Consider the following 16,520-nt stretch of genomic DNA (forward strand, 5'->3'; position numbering starts at 1 on the left):
CCAAAATGATTTCCAGAGTGCTTGTACTGGCTTGCAAACCCAGCAGCAATGAAGGAGTGTTCCTCTTTCTCCACATCCTTGTCAGCATCTGCTGTCACCTGAGTTTTGATCTTAGCCATTCTTATAGATTTTGTTGGAATCTCAGGGATGTTTTGATTTGCATTTCCTTCATGATTAAGTATTTTGAGCATTTCTTTAGATGCCTTTTAGCCATTCAGTGTTACTTCAGGTGAGAATTCTTTGTTTGGCTCTGTGCCTCATTTTTAATAGGGTTACATTGTTCACTGAATTCTAAGTTCTTGAATTCTTTGTATATATTGGATATTAGCCCTCTATCAGGTGTAGGATTGGTAAAGATTTTCATAATCTGTTGGTTGCCATTTTGTACGATTGATAGTAGGTGAAGGGGGAGCACCATCATAGAGGCAGGGGCAGGGGGATGGGACAGGGAGTTTAAGAAGAGGAAACATTAGCCAGGTGGTGGTGGTGCACACCTGTATTCCCAGCACTCTGGGAGGCAGAGGCAGGCAGATTTCTGAGTTCAAGGCCAGCCTGGTCTACAGAGTGAGTTCCAGGACAGCAAGGGCTACACAGAGAAACCCTGTCTTGAAAACATCCAAATCCACCCCCCCCAAAAAAAGAAGAGGAGGCATTGAAAGTGGATACATTAGAAATGTAAATATAGGGCGGCGGCGGCGGCGGCGGCGGCAGCGGCAGCAGTGGCTGCTCCAGCTGAAGGGCCATCAGCAGTGGAACCAAGGCATCACAGGGACCAGTTAGGCCCTGCGCCCACGACCACTGACCTTCGCTGACCAGCCGGGCAGCAAGCAGCTGCAGTTGTGCGGCGCCTTTCCTGCACGGAGGCCACTTCAGAACTCGGCCTCCCACCAGTCAGGAGAGGAGCGTCCATCTTGGTTCCGTACTCCAGGAATCGGACAGACTGAGGTACACAAACATAATCCGAGGCCAACACCGCGGTGGTCTGAGCCCGACGGGCGTTGGCCTGCACCCAGGCCCTGGGCGGGTCGGGGGGCCATCGGGGTGCCAACCCAAACAGGAGGTTTTTTGCCCAGGCCTGCGAGCGCACCGCCGCCATTTTGCCTGCAGGATGACAGAGAGCTCAGGCGGGCAGACCTGTAACAGGCATAGCCTAAGGCTAACAAAGCGGGGGTCCAGGCCCCAAAAGGCACAGGACTGACCCCAAGAACTGGGCGGCTTGGTGGGCCATCTGTGAGTCAACCCGCCCAGGTGATTGTTAGCAAAGCAGACTCTCCCGGCGCTTTCAGGGAGCACGGGCGCGCACGCCCGCCATCCTAGTCACCTGGCAAACCCAATTAACAGTCATAGCCCTAGGGGAACTTTGCTCGGACCTTGGCCTCCCAGGCTTTTGCCTGGACTCAGGGACTGGGCGGCCAGGCTTACCTTGTGTGCGACAGCCCGGTTGGCGGATCGGCTGCCCAGCGGAGTGAGCGGAACACAGGGGAGGTCACAGTAACATACACCGTCGGCACTCCCTGGGAGTGCACACGGGCTCCATCTGCTCCACAGACACAATCTGGGGCAAGGCCTCAGGCAGAAGCCCTTAGTTCTACTCTCTCCGCTTCTGGATCCAGATCAGTCTGGGCGGCAGCATTACATCTCCAAGTCCTGCAAGTGGCTAGCTGGGCTTCTGGGCGGCCAGCTGGGAGAAGTCAGTGTGCTCCAGTGAATCCAGCGGGCCCCAGCGGGAGCCTTCGGGTGCCTGCTTTGGGATCGGAACAGCCTGGGCAGCAGCACACTGTCTACAAGCAGTGCAGGAGGTAAGCTGTGCACCAGAGGCCAACAGGGAAGGGGCAGCTTGCACTGGTGAGTCCAGCACTGACAAGATAAACTAACACCAGTGAGATCTAAATGGCAAAAGGCAAACGCAGGAACGTCACTAACAGAAATCAAGGCAATATGGCAACATCTGAACCCAATTCTCCTCTACCAACATGTCCTGGATACCCCATCACACCAGTAAAACAAGATTTGGATTTAAAATCACTGGTCATGATGCTGGTACAGGAACACATGAAGGTCATACATAAAGAAATTCAGGAGAAAATGGATCAAAAGTTAGAAGCCCTTGCAAGGGAAACACAAAAATCATTGAAAGAAATCCAGGAGAATACAAAAGCCAACAAGAATGAAATGCAAAAAACACTTAAAGAAATACAGGAGAACTTTGCTCAACAGGCTGAGGTCATGAAAGACGAAACACAAAGATCTCTTAAAGAAATACAGGAGAACTTTGGTCAACAGGCTGAGCTCATGAAAGAGGAAACACAAAAATCTCTTAAAGAATTACAGGAAAACACAAACATGCAAGTGAAGGAGCTAAGCAAAACCATCCAGGATCTAAAATCAGAAGTAGAAACAACTAAGAAAACTCAAAGGGAGACAACTTTGGAGATAGAAAGCCTTGGGAAGAAATCAGGGGACAGAGATACAAATATCAACAACAGAATACAAGAGATAGAAGAAAGAATCTCAGATGCTGAAGATTCCATAGAAACCATGGACTCAACAGTTAAAGAAAATGCAAAATGCAAAAAGCTTGTAACCCAAAACATCCAGGAAATCCAGGACACAATGGGAAGACCAAACCTAAGGATTATAGGCATAGATGAGAGTGAAGATTTACAACTTAAAGGGCCAGCAAATATCTTCAATAAAATTATGGAAGAAAACTTCCCTAACCTAAAGAGAGAGATGCCCATGAATATACAAGAAGCCTACAGAACTCCAAACAGATTGGACCAGAACAGAAATACTTCCCGTCACATAATAATCAAAACACCAAATGTTCTAAACAAAGAAAGAATACTAAAGGCAGTAAGAGAAAAAGGCCAAGTAACATATAAAGGAAGACCTATCAGAATCACAGCAGACTTTTCACCTGAGACTATGAAGGCTAGAAGGTCCTGGGCAGATCTCATGCAGACTCTAAGAGAACACAAATGCCAACCAAAACTACTATATCCAGCAAAACTCTCAATCACCATAGATGGAGAAACTAAGATATTTCATGACAAAACCAAGTTTACCCAATATCTATCCACAAACCCGGCCCTAAAAAGGATAATAGGAGGACAACACCAATACAAGGAGGGAAACTTCACCCTGGAAAAAGCAAGATAGTAACCTTTCATCAAACCCAAAAGAAGTTAAGCATTCAAATTTAAAAAATAACGTCAAAAATGATAGGAAGTAACAATCACTATTCCTTAATATCTCTTAACATCAATGGACTTAATGCCCCAATAAAAAGACACAGACTAACTGAATGGATACGTAAACAGGACCCTACATTTTGCTGCTTACAGGAAACACACCTCAGGGTCAAAGACAAACACTACCTTAGAGTAAAAGGCTGGAAGACAATTTTACAAGCAAATGGTCTCAGGAAACAAGCTGGAGTAGCCATTTTAATATCAGATAAAATTGACTTTCAACCCAAAGTCATCAAAAGAGACCCTGAGGGACACTTCTTGCTGGTCAAAGGAAAAATACAAAAAGAAGAACTGTCAATCCTGAACATCTATGCCCCAAATGCAAGGGCACCCTCTTTCGTAAAAGAAACTTTATTAAAACTAAAAGCACACATTGCACCTAACACAATAATTGTGGGTGACTTCAACACTGCTCTTTCCTCAATGGACCGATCAGGAAAACAGAAACTAAACAGGGACACAATGAAACTAATTGAAGCTTTGGACCAATTAGATTTAACAGATATATATAGAACATTCTATCCTAAAACAAAAGAATATACCTTTTTCTCAGCACCTCATGGTACCTTCTCCAAAATCGACCATATCATTGGTCACAAGACAGACCTCAACAAATATAAGAAGATCGAAATAATCCCATGCCTCCTATCTGATCACTATGGACTAAAAGTGGTCTTCAATAGCAACAGAAACAACAGAAAGCCCACATACACGTGGAAACTGAACAATACTCTACCCAATGATACCTTGGTCAAGGAAGAAATAAAGAAAGAAATTAAAGACTTTTTAGAACACAATGAAAATGAAAACACAACATACCCAAATCTATGGGACACAATGAAAGCAGTGCTAAGAGGAAAACTCATAGCCCTGAGTGCCTCCAAAAAGAAAATGGAGAGAGCATACATTACCAGCTTAATGACACACCTGAAAGCCCTGGAACAAAAAGAAGCTATTTCGCCCAGGAGGAGTAGAAGGCAGGAAATCATCAAACTCAGGGCCGAAATCAATCAAGTAGAAACAAAGAGAACCATACAAAAAATCAACAATACCAGGAGCTGGTTCTTTGAGAAAATCAACAAGATAGATAAACCCTTAGCCAGAATGACCAAAGGGCACAGAGAAAGTATCCAAATTAACAAACTTAGAAATGAAAAGGGAGATATAACAACAGAAACTGAGGAAATCCAAAAAATCATCAGATCCTACTACAAGAGCCTATACTCAACACAACTGGAGAATCTGGAGGAAATGGACAATTTCCTTGACAGATACCAAATACCAAAATTAAATCAGGACCAACTAGACCATCTAAACAGTCCCATAATGCCTAAAGAAATAGAAGGAGTCATAGAAAGTCTTCCAACCAAAAAAAGCACAGGACCAGATGGCTTCAGTGCAGAATTCTACCAGACCTTCAAAGAAGAGTTAACACCAATACTCTTCAAACTATTCCACAAAATAGAAACAGAAGGAACACTACCCAATTCCTTCTACGAAGCCACAATTACGCTGATACCAAAGCCACAAAAAGATCCAACAAAGAAAGAGAACTTCAGACCAATTTCCCTTATGAACATCGATGCAAAAATACTCAATAAAATTCTTGCCAACCGAATCCAAGAACACATCAAAACGATCATCCACCATGATCAAGTAGGCTTTATCCCAGGAATGCAGGGTTGGTTCAATATACGGAAATCCATCAATACAATCCACTACATAAACAAACTCAAAGAACAAAACCACATGGTCATTTCATTGGATGCTGAAAAAGCATTTGACAAAATTCAGCATCCCTTCATGCTTAAAGTCTTGGAGAGAACAGGAATTCAAGGCCCATACCTAAACATAGTAAAAGCAATATACATCAAACCGGTAGCCAGCATCAAACTAAATGGAGAGAAACTTGAAGCAATCCCACTGAAATCAGGGACCAGACAAGGCTGCCCCCTTTCTCCTTATCTTTTCAATATTGTACTTGAGGTACTAGCTCGGGCAATTCGACAACATAAGGAGGTCAAAGGGATACAAATTGGAAAGGAAGAAGTCAAACTATCATTATTTCCAGACGACATGATCGTCTACCTAAGTGACCCAAAGAACTCCACTAGAGAGCTCCTACAGCTGATAAACAACTTCAGCAAAGTGGCAGGTTATAAAGTCAACTCAAGCAAATCAGTGGCCTTCCTATACTCAAAGGATAAGCAGGCTGAGAAAGAAATTAGGGAAATGACCCCCTTCACAATAGCCACAAACAGTATAAAGTATCTTGGGGTGACTCTTACCAAACATGTGAAAGATCTGTATGACAAGAACTTCAAGACTCTGAAGAAGGAAATGGAAGAAGACCTCAAAAAATGGGAAAACCTCCCATGCTCATGGATCGGTAGAATCAATATAGTTAAAATGGCCATTTTGCCTAAAGCACTATACAGATTCAATGCAATACCCACCAAAATCCCAACTCAATTCTTCACAGAGTTAGAAAGAGCAATTATCAAATTCATCTGGAACAACAAAAAACCCAGGATAGCTAAAACTATTCTCAGCAACAAAAGGAAATCTGGGGGAATCAGTATCCCTGACCTCAAGCAATACTACAGAGCAATAGTGTTAAAAACTGCATGGTATTGGTACAGTGACAGGCAGGAGGATCAATGGAACAGGATTGAAGATCCAGAAATGAACCCACACACCTATGGCCACTTGATCCTCGACAAAGAGGCTGAAAACATCCAATGGAAAAAAGATAGCCTTTTCAACAAATGGTGCTGGTTCAACTGGAGGTCAGCATGCAGAAGAATGCGAATTGATCCATCATTGTCTCCTTGTACTAAGCTCAAATCCAAATGGATCAAGGACCTCCACATAAAGCCAGACACTCTGAAGCTAATAGAAAAAAAACTGGGGAAGACCCTTGAGGACATCGGTACAGGGAGAAAGTTTCTGAACAGAACACCAATAGCGTATGCTCTAAGAGCAAGAATTGACAAATGGGACCTCATAAAATTTCAAAGTTTCTGTAAGGCAAAGGACACCATCAAGAGGACAAATCGGCAACCAACAAATTGGGAAAAGATCTTCACCAATCCTACATCAGATAGAGGGCTAATATCCAATATATATAAAGAACTCAAGAAGTTAGACTCCAGAAAACCAAACAACCCTATTAAAAAATGGGGTACAGAGTTAAACAAAGAATTCTCACCTGAAGAACTTCGGATGGCAGAGAAGCATCTTAAAAAATGCTCAACTTCATTAGTCATTAGGGAAATGCAAATCAAAACAACCCTAAGATTTCATCTTACACCAGTCAGAATGGCTAAGATGAAAAATTCAGGAGACAGCAGGTGTTGGAGAGGGTGTGGAGAAAGAGGAACACTCCTCCACTGCTGGTGGGGTTGCAAATTGGTACAACCACTCTGGAAATCAGTCTGGCGGTTCCTCCGAAAACTGGGCACCTTACTTCCAGAAGATCCTGCTATACCACTCCTGGGCATATACCCAGAAGACTCCCCACCATGTAATAAGGATACATGTTCTACTATGTTCATAGCAGCCCTATTTGTAATTGCCAGATGCTGGAAAGAACCCAGGTATCCCTCAACAGAAGAGTGGATGCAAAAAATGTGGTATATCTACACAATGGAGTACTATTCAGCCATTAGAAACAATGAATTCATGAAATTCTTAGGCAAATGGATGGAGCTAGAGAATATCATACTAAGTGAGGTAACCCAGACTCAAAAGGTGAATCATGGTATGCACTCACTAATAAGTGGATATTAACCTAGAAAACTGGAATACCCAAAACATAATCCACACATCAAATGAGGTACAAGAAGAAAGGAGGAGTGGCCCCTGGTTCTGGAAAGACTCAGTGAAACAGTATTCAGCAAAACCAGAACGGGGAAGTGGGAAGGGGTGTGTGGGAGGACAGGGGAAGAGAAGGGGGCTTGCGGGACTTTCGGGGAGTGGGGGGGCTAGAAGAGGGGAAATCATTTGAAATGTAAATAAATTATATCGAATAATAAAAAAAAGAAAAAAAAAGAAATGTAAATATAAAAAATATTTAAAAAGAAGAACAAAAGCACCATTAAATAAAGCCAGTTGAATCATGTTCTGTACATAATAAAACTGTATAAATGTTTGCTTCTTATATAAAATCCTATGTTTAATGGTTCCCCCCTCCACAATGAAAAGAATACAGCAGTGTAGGTATCTAATTTATAGGTCGGTTTATTACTCAAAGTTTGTAAGCTTATACATCAATCCAGTAGTTCCTTCTCATGTTCCATGTGTCTGACAGGAGGACAAAAAGACTACAAGGCTTTGGTAGTGAGAGGACAGAAAATATTTTCTTTTACTGTAAGTCCATTATTTTCTTCTTAGAAGGTATTCAGTGAGGATGACATCCAGGAGAGAGAATGTCATGGCTTAGTGGCTTCTACAATAATACAGACTCATTTATTACTCTACTCTACCAAAACAAAGAACTGTAAAGCATTGTCCAATAAATATTATTCTTTCATATTACCCCAAGACACGATTAGAAATTATGAGTTCAAAAAGTAAAAATTGGAAAGATGATTTTACTGATTTCAACTAATTTTATCAAAGGGAATTAAAGAGGGGAAATGAAACAAGAAAAACTATTTTAGTGCAGTACAAAGACACATGAATAGATATTTTCATAATGTTTTCATTAAAAATTTATGACAGTGATGATTCCTGGGCTGGTGGGGGTGGGAATACCTGCATGTCAAGGAGAGCAGAGGTGCATGCTGGGAACAGATGACACTGCTGCCTGCACATGTGCAGCCTCAGTGCCAGGCAGAGCTCCTGTTTTCCAGCACTGCTGCCTACAGGCTGTATGGCCCCAGGCAATTGCCAGACTCCACCATTCCAGGGGGATGCACATGCAGCTGACCTCATGAACATTAGTGAGTCATCCTGGAGAGGAAGCAGCATAACAGAGAAAGTCCCACATGCAGCATCCTGGAGCACATCGAGACTGATGCTGTGGAAGCTCTGGTTTACATGAGTTATTGGGGATAGAGGTCCCAGATGAGAGCCCTCACACCTGTCTTTGATTCTGGTTACATCACCACTGCCGTACAGCATGACAGAAGACCTACTTCAAAATTTCCCACCTTTAAGATCATCTTTGCCCACACACTTACCTTTTATCCGCATCTGTGATGTGATGACTGGGACAACAAGTTTGCAAGGTCAGATGAGCTGTCTTGCCACCACAGAACTCACATTGGAGGGAAGAAGCTGGTGTGTCCTCTGTGTGACTGGCACTACATACAGTATGACCACATGACAAAGCATGCTCATCCACACATGACAACCAAGAAGATCCCAGGCTGGCAGGCGGAGGTGGGCAAGCTGAACAGAATCCCCTTGGCAGAGAGGCCCGGGAGCTTCCTCGAACCCTTGCCAGTCTTTGGCTGAGGCACCCTGTGGCATCCATCACCTTCAGGCTTCGTCGAAAGCCTCTTCAGGAATGGAATCTATGTTCCTCTCCACAAATAAACATGGCCTCTGGGCTGTTGAATGGGGGGGGGATGTTTCTGATGGAAGTATATTAATTTACTTTTCTGATTGGAAATCTGTTTGGTATTTTTTCTAGTTTAGAACTTTTTCTCTGTCTCTCTGTATGTGTATCTCTGTCTCTCTGTCTCTGTCTCTCTGTCTCTCTGTCTCTCTCTCTCTCTCTCTCTCTCTCTCTCAGTCTTGTAAGGAAAAGGAAGAAAATTTGCTCTAAATCATCAGCATTCAAACAAACATTTCTGCAATACAATTTACGAAATCTGGATTTTTTTGTACTTTTCTACTCATGTTTTGTAGAAATGAGACAGTGTTCTTATATTTATAGTTTTTTAAATATTTTTATTTTCTACATTCTGTGTTTACATTCCAAATGATTTCCCCTTTCTGGGATCACCCCTGCCCATATGTCCCATAGACCTTCTTCTCTCCATTCCTTCTCCAATCACCTCCCTCCTTTTTCTCTGTCCTTATATTTATACTGTACTCAAACTACCCATTTGTGGATAGACAATTTTGCAGCCTTCTTTTCCATATTTTGTAACAAAGTTTTGTACTTATCCTGCTTGAGAGTAAGCCTGGTAGGTAGTCAGGAAGAAACAAAATAACAAGTTTGATACCAGCCTTGTATAGTGATTGTTTTAGATCAGAACTGGTTGAATAGAGAAGCCTTAAAATGGAAACTAAACTTGGTGGTTAGTTTCTTTGTATCAGTTTCAGGGGGAATTCTAGCAATCAACCTTGTTTCCCAGAGAACTATAATTGTGGTTGGGTAGAACTAATCAAGTGAGTCTGACCATCCATGGAGGGTGTGCCCAGGTCTGCCTGGGCTGCTTGTTGGGCAGTTTCGCAGGATCAAATGTGGAATGGCAGCCCAGAGCAAATGATCCCATGTCCTGTCTGTACTTAAGCAACGAAACCAAGAATGTAGATACAGAAAGTTTGATATTGCACTTTGGCTTTATTTGTTTTATACTGCATGCTGGATTGATGACCACACAGAGAAAAGGAAATGTTTTATTGGTTGTTTAAACTTTCCACCAGAGTGCAACTTCCACAAAGCAAGGCCTTTGTGCAGAGTTGGCTCTGCAGTTCAGATGCATTTCCCACGTACAAAATACTGAGAAATGTGTCACTAAATGGCAGTAACTGTCACCTAACTTCTTTTCCAGTCATTGTGTGTGAAGGAAATTATTTTGCTCAAACAAGAAGACTTGGAATGGCGATTTTGTAGCTTGCCTGAAAACAGATCTTAGGCACTGCTTTTATGCCTCAGGAGCAGGTGTCCTATACACAGGTGATCGCAAAAAAAGGTAGTTTTAGTTAAAATTATGGAAGCTCAGGCAATACAGTAAGTGTGAGAACAGGTAAATGGCATTGTTTTGGCAGCCTGAGAATATTGTTGTGAGGTATGAATTAGGTGTTGTATTTGCCTTTTAATAATTGGTGTTTTTATTTAATTATATATTTTTATTTTCTATATTCTTTGTTTACATTACAAATAATTTCCCCTTTCCAAGTTCCCCCCTCCCCATATGTCCCATAAACCATCTTCTATCCACTCATTCTCCAATCACCTCTCTCCTTTTTCTCTGTCCTGATACTCCCCTCCAATGCTGGATCAATCCTTTCCAGGATCAGGACCCTCTCCTTACTTCTTCATGGGAGTCATTTGTTATGCTAATTGTGCCTTGGGTATTCAGAGTTTCTGGGCTAATTAATATCCACTTTTCAGAGATTGCATTCCATGTGTATTCTTTTGTGATTTGTTTACCTCACTTAGGATGATATTTTCCAGATCTAACCATTTGCCTACAAATTTCGTGAGTTCATTGTTTTTAATTGCTGAGTAGTATTCCATTGTGTAAATATACCATGTTTTTTGTATCCATTCCTCTATTGAAGGACATCCAGGTTCTTTCCAGCTGGCTATTATAAATAAGGCTACAGTGAACATAGTGGAGCCTGTGCCCTTATTGAATGCAGGGGAATCCTCTGGGTAGATGCCCAGGAGTGGTATAGCAGGGTCCTCTGGAAGTGTCATGCCCAGTTTTCTGAGGAATCGCCAGACCGATTTCCAGAGTGGTTGTACCATCTTACACTCCCACCAGCAGTGGAGCAGTGTGCCTCTGTCATTCCTCTTGGCGTTTAACTTTACTAAATGTTGACAAGGTTGAAATATTAAACAGTTAGATAAAATAAGGTTTTTGTGGTCAGATCTTTGAGTCTTATATAACCTAACTATTACATGGTCATACATTGTATGCTACTTGATCCCTGTAAGGTGCCTCTGCCTTTGGTAGATGAGTTCTGTATGTACATGAGTTTAGGAACTGTCCAGACAGCTCTCCAGGCAGTGTTGGTATTGTCTTTCAACATAGTGGAATGGAGGAGAACTAACTGCATCTATAGCTCATGTGCGTCGCAGCACCCTGAGCCTGTCCACCTGTTTTAAGTCAGCGTCCATGACTGTGTAAGTTACAATGACATCTAATTTAATGTTTTTGTCATTGTCACATGTAGAGGAATGTTTCATGTCCTGGCATTTCTACAGGATGTTATAATTTGTTTTGCATTGCATTACATATTCTTAATAAATTTTTAGTGTTATTTATCATTTCTTTTTTCATTTTCTTATTAGATAATTTCTTAATTTACATTACAAATGATATTCCCCTTTCTCATTTCCCCTCAAAAACGACCTATCCCATCCCCTCCTGCTGCTCAGGAAGGCCCTGAAATGTTTGGTTGCTCATCACAGAACTTTCTCTGACCAGTATTCTTTCTGAATGACTGAAGTGTTTGTAGATTTATCAACCCCTTTTCTGAAAAAGGTCGCAACACTTTTCTAATGAAAAACCAAGGTGGAAAACATCTCCTATCTTAAAAGGACACCTGAGCTCCAGAGCCATGGGAGTGGCTGCTCCCTTCAAGGCCCTCCCCAACTCCCCATGTTATGATGGTGACCCCAGTGTCCCTTATTGCTGAGAAGTTCTTCATTTGATTTTGTTCACTTTGTTTAACCTTTCAATAGTTTTAGTAATAAAAATGTAAATGTTAATTACTTTTGTTTTATATAACAGACTTCAAAGTCTTCTTTAAATGAATTTGGGTAACTTATTTAAATGAATATGGGTAATATCACTTTTTTTCTTTGAATCATAAGGAGATCTGACACCTGCTTCTAGAGTGTCTGAAGACAGATAGAGTGTACTTACATATAATCTTCAAAACAAATGATATTACTATGGAAAAAGGAATGAACAAAAGAGGATAAGCATGGATTTATGGAATGATATATGTGTGTCATTTATGGAATGATATCCGTGTGTCAATTTGACAAGGGATAGATTTGGCTGTTTCGTTTGTCTAAATGATTTAAACTTAAATATGTCTAGAAAGGAGGGAATTTCAACTAGGGAAATTCCTTTCTATAGCCATTTGAAATAGTCATATTTGGCTTGAAGGCTTCAGTATATATGTTTATCACCTTTAATATATTTATAATTTGTTTTGCATAGCATTACATATTCTTAATAAATTGTTAGTGTTATTTATCATTTCTTTTTTCATTTTCTTATTAGATAATTTCTTTATTTACATTACAAATGATATTCCCCTTTCTCATTTCCCCTCAAAAACCACCTATCCCTTCCCCTCCTGCTGCTCACCAATGCACACACTCCTGCTTCCCTGTCCTGGCATCTGGGGGAATGAGCATTCACAGGTCCAAGGTCCAAGGGCCTCTCCTCTCATTGATGTCTGACTTGACAAAAAAAACAGGAAAGAGAAAGTTATTATTAAAAATAAAAGAACATCCCTGACCTCAAGCTATACCACAGAGCAATATTTATAAAAACTGTACACTATTTGCACATGGACAGACTTGTCCATCATTGTAATAGTATTGAAAACTCAGAAATATAATCATACAATTATGGATGCTTGCTCTTTGACAAAGAATCCAAAATTATACAATGAACAAAGGAAAGCATCTTCAAGAAATGGTCCTAGAATAACTGGCAATCATTACAGAGATAAAAGAACCTTGTGACCTTGCAAAAAACTTAAATCCAAGTGAATCAGGGATCTCAGCATAAAACCCAATACACTGAATATAATAGAAGAGAAAGTGGGAAAGAACATCAAACTCATTGGCATGTGATAAAATTTCCTAAATAGCACTCCAGTAGCTGAGGATCTAAGATCAAGAATTGATAAATGGGACCTCATGAAACTGAAAAGTTTCTGGAATGCAAAGGACATGGTTAATAGACATACCAGCAACCAGTATATTGGAAAAAAACTTCACTAACTCAACTATCCAAAATAAATAAGAACTCAAGAAGCTAATTTCCCATTCAACTCAATCAAAAACAGGGTATAGAACTAAACAGAGATCTCACAACAGAGAAATCTCAAATATTTGAGAATCACTTGAAGAAATGTTTAAAATCCTTAGTGATCAGGGAAAAGTGAATCAAAGTGATCCTGAGATTCCACCATACACCAATCAGAAAGGCCCGGATCAAAAACTCAGGTGAGAGCACTTGTTGGGGAGGAGGTGGAGAAAGAGGAACACTCGTCTATTGCTGGAAGGATTGGAAAATGGTACAACCACTCTGGAAATCAATCTGGAGCTTTCTCAAAAAATTGGAAATAGATCTAAAAGTAGAGTCAGCTGTCCCACTCTTGGGTATATACCCAAAAGATGCCCCACCATGCTATAGGGGTACATGCTCCACTATTTTCATAGAAGTGGTAATTTCCCCAGATGTCCCATATTGGAAGAATGAATACAGAAAATGTGATTCTTTTCCAGAATGGAATACAATTCTGCTATTAAGAATGAGGACATTATGGATTTTCAGGCAAAGGTATGGAATTATAAAATATTGTCCTGAAGTAGGTAACTCAGACCCAAAAGGACATGCATGGTAGGAACTCACTAATAAGTTGATATTAGCCAAAATGTACAGAATACCCAGGATTCTGCAATCCACAGAACTCAAGAAGATAAGCAAGATGAGGGGCTCAAGTGAGATCCCCAATCACACTTGGAAGAGAGACGAAAGCAATCATGGGGAAGGCGAGACTTGGGAGACTTCTAGGAGGGAGAGAATCCAGGGAGGGAAAAGGGAACATGATTAACTATTTGTTGGGCAGATGGGGAAGCAGGAGTGAGGCTCTTTGGTCCAGAAGAAGGAATGCAAACAATCAACCTTGGAAGGTAAGAGGTGGGGGGGCCTTCTAGAATGTAACAGAGACCTGTGGGCTAAGAAACCCCCAGGACTCATATGGAGGAATCTTAAATGTAATATATAACAGAGGGGAGAGGGAAGTTGTAGAGTTCACTTCCAGGAGAAAGACAGGGGATCCAGTGAAGAGACTGGGTAGGCATCCCATAGTAAAAAATTCTGACCCAAAATTGTTCCTGTCTAAAAAATAATGACCCAAATTTTTCCTGAGGGAAAAAATGGAGAAGAATCCGAGGGAAAGAGGGTCCAGTAACTGGCCCCAAATGGGGTCTAGCTCAAGCGCATGCTCCAAAGCCAGACACTATTTCAGATGCCATGGTGTGCTTACAGACAGGAACCTAGCATTGCTGGCCTCTGAAAGGACCAACAAGCAGCTTAAGGAGTCAGATGCAGATACTTAGACCAAACCAATGCACAGAAGCTGGGGACTCCTGTGTTTGAATTAGGGAAAGACTGGAAGAAGCTGAGGAGGAAGATGACACCAGAGGAAAACCAGCAGTTTCAACTGATCTGGACCCCTGAGACACCTAACCACCAACTTGGTAGTATATAATAGCTTATATGAAGACCCTAACACATATACAGCAGAGGACTGCTTGCTCTTTCCTAGGTGAATGAAAATACCCCTGACTCTTGAGAAACATGAGGGCCCAGGGAGTGAGTACACTTAGTTGGATGGGATGTAGAGGTGGGGACAACATCCTAGAGACTGTGGTGGACAGAGGAAGAATGGGAAGAGGAACTGTAGGATGGTGGAGCAGGAAGGTGATAAAGACTGGACAGTAAAAGATTAAAGATAATTTAAAAAGAGTGATAAATAAGGTAAATTGTTGTATATCATTCAATCCTTTTGGAATATGTTTGTAATATATTTAGTATAAGTGGCTTTTCACTTGGCTTCTACCAACCACAATAATGAGTGACTCTGTGTTATGTGCTTGTATAGGAGGATCATTTTATCAAAACATGAAGGACTACTTCTCTAAGTCCACATAGTGTAAGTGTAAATTAGGCTGTATCCATCCTGCCTAAACCAGAAGCATAGAAGATGCCTTGGGCAATTTTCATGCCAACATCACAATAACCTTCTTCAGGTTTTTCCTAGTGCTGCTCTTTTACCTGCAAATAACATAATTTCACTTTTCTCAATGGATGAATAGTGTTGGATTGTTTAAATGTGACATATTATTACAACCTGTTCTTCAGGAGATAAACATGTAGGCTGCTTCCAATTTCTAGTTATTAGAAATAGAACAGAAGTGAACCTATATAAGTAAATATCTGTTGTAACATATAGTGTCAATTGCATATATGCCCAATATTGGTATATCTGGATCTTTTGGAATATCTATTTTCATTCTTTTGTGAAAATTCCACCCTGAATTTCACAGGGACTCTTCCAGTGTTCACTCAAATCAACAGCAAATGAGTCTTTTGCTGTTCCCATCATCCTTTCTATCATTTGCTGTCTTTTTAAACTAATCTTAGACATTCTGACTAGAGTAGGATAGAATCATATAACAATTTTCCTTTGCATTTTGCTCAGCACTGACAGAGATGCCTTAAAATCCTCTCATTAACCTTCAGAATTTTATGTGGAAGAGGAAACAAAAATATTTACTCATGTATTCTAATAACAAAATAAGTCAATGCTGCTTTCTCAATTTTTCATTACTTATCATAAAAGGAGTGGAATTATATGAAATATTATCTCCTGCATGCACTGATATTGTCATAATCATTTCTATTATATTATAAAATATAGTGAATCTTGACTAATTGACCTGAGGAAGGAGAATGAGTGGAAGGAGGAACCTGAGATTTGTCAAGCTAAAGAAACACATGTCATAAAACCACACTTTTTTGAACTTCCTGTCTCCTAAGTGTACTGGCTAGTTTTGTGTGTCAACTTGACCCAGCCAGGAGTTATCATAGAGAAAGGAGCTTCATTTGGGAAAGTATCTCCATGAGATCCAGCTGTGGGGCATTTTCTCAATTAGTGATCAAGTGGGGAGGGCCCCTTGTGGGAGGTACTACCTTTAGGCTGGTGCTCTTGGGTTCTATAAGAGATCAGGCTGAGCAAGCCAGGGGAAGCAAGCCAGTAAGAAACATCCCTCCACGGCCTCTGCATCAGCTCCTGCTTATTGATCTGCTTGAGTTCCAGTCCTGACTTCGTTTATTGATGAACTGCAACATGGACGTGTAAGCTCAATAAATCCTTTCCTCCCCAACTTGCTTCTTGGTCATGATGTTTGTGCAGGAATAGAAACCCTGACTAAGACATTTAAGTGTACATCCTGGAATCTATACTGTGTTTTTATATGCTGGAAGAAACACCAAAGGGAATCAAAGAGATTCCTATAGCCCTTTCCTGATCCAGCCATAGTAGGTATATTTTCATATACAATACAGTCACAGGTTCCATTTAGGCTTACCCCAATCCATAATG

This window comes from Apodemus sylvaticus, chromosome 1 (genome assembly GCF_947179515.1).
Source record: "Apodemus sylvaticus chromosome 1, mApoSyl1.1, whole genome shotgun sequence".
Taxonomy (NCBI): Eukaryota; Metazoa; Chordata; class Mammalia; order Rodentia; family Muridae; genus Apodemus; species Apodemus sylvaticus.